The sequence below is a fragment of the Lissotriton helveticus genome, chromosome 1_1 (genome assembly GCF_964261635.1).
Source record: "Lissotriton helveticus chromosome 1_1, aLisHel1.1, whole genome shotgun sequence".
NCBI lineage: Eukaryota > Metazoa > Chordata > Amphibia > Caudata > Salamandridae > Lissotriton > Lissotriton helveticus.
The window spans coordinates 7,059,180-7,060,964 of NC_136057.1; positions in this window are offsets into that span (position 1 = coordinate 7,059,180).

Sequence of the window (1,785 nt, forward strand, 5' to 3'; positions counted from 1 at the left end):
ACGCAGGGTAGCGCTTGACACTTTGCTGCGACCTAAGGATGAGGGGGGCATGGCAGTGCCCGATTTTGAGTGCGACTACCTGGCGGCTCAGTTACAGGCCTTCACACAGGAAGTGGCAATGGTGTATCGAGGCCCAGAACCGAATAGAGACGAGGGTACCCCACGACATGTGCTCGCTTATATTGCCCTGCACCAGAAGCTCTTCGTCAGAGACCTCTCCCTGGAGGAGCAGACATTTAGGCTGTGCTTGAATCGGGCGCGGCGGAGAGCAGGGGTTCGCCGGATGTACGCACCGGAGATTCCGTTGGGCATGCTGACAGCCCTCCCCCACGGTGGAGACTGGTCGCGACTGCAGGGTTGGGAGGATATGGGTTTGCAGATGTTGGGTGATCTATACGAGGACGGAGTGTTGCTCCCATTCCAGACCCTGGAGGAACGCTTTGATCTGCCTAGAGGGGACTACCTGCTGCATGCTGCTGTGACTAGAGCCATGCGGGAACATTGGGGAGAGGGGTTACAGGAGCCTGCTGTGTCTATGGCCTGCCAGTACACGATGATGGCAGCTGGCACCTATAAGGCAGTAACCTGTCTCTATTCTCGAATGCTACGGGAAACTCTACAACCACTCACGGCACTGAAGGTTAAATGGGAATTGGATCTCCAGATGGAGATTCCTGACACCACCTGGGCACAACTACTACGGCGAGCGAGGAAGAGCACGAGAAATGCCAGATTTCAACTGATACACTTTTACATCCTCCATAGGGCGTACCTCACCCCGGGGAAACTGGGAAAATACTTTGGTCTGGAGAATGCGGCTTGCCCGAGATGCAGCACTGCAGGGGCGGATCTGGGGCACATGCTGTGGGATTGCCCGCAACTGCGAGATTACTGGCGGGAGATCGGGGAGGCACTGAATAACGCTACTGACAGGGAATTGCAGTACACTAAAGCGGTAGGAGTGTTACACTGGTTTCCTCACACACCCAAGAATAAGACAACTAGTCAGTTTATAGACATGGGATTAATCCTAGCCAAGCGTGAAATCACTAGGAACTGGAAATCCAGGAAGGGTCCCACATACAAGCGGTGGTATAACGAATGCCTTAGATGGGCAGCAAGCGAAAGCACCTTGAGGTATCAACTAGCCAGGCGCACTAATGAAATGAAATGAAATGAAAAATTCCACTTATATAGCGCATAACCACCCGGAGGCCTCGCAGCGCTATAGACTGATTACTGTGTCAGGCTGCTGGGTAAATTAGTACGCCTTTGAGAACAGGTAGGTTTTTAAATCTCTCCTAAATGACATTCGGTTGTTGTTTTGTCTGAGGGTTAAAGACAGGGAGTTCCATAACTTCGCCGCTGTGTGAGTGAAAGAGCGGCCACCCCAACGGGCTTTCTTGATTTTTGACATAGTTGCCAAATGCAATGAAGTCGAACGAAAGGTTCTAGCCGGTGAATAGGGTAACACTAGGGGGTACAGCACTGCCGGGCCAGTTCGATGAAAAGATTTGTGCAGAATGCACATGGCCTTAAATTGTGTTCTGGCAGCCACTGGGAGCCAATGAAGCTCTTTTAGGGCAGTCCTCGCTGATTGCCAGCGGGGAATGTTAAACAATAAACGCGCGGCACAGTTTTGAGTGACTTGGAGTCTTTTAGTCACTGTTGCCGGGGCTCCTAGATATAAAACATTTCCATAATCCAGGCGAGAGAGTATCAGGGCCTGTACCATGACCCTTCTCGCCTGGAATGGAAGCAAGGGGAGCACTTTACGGAGCATTT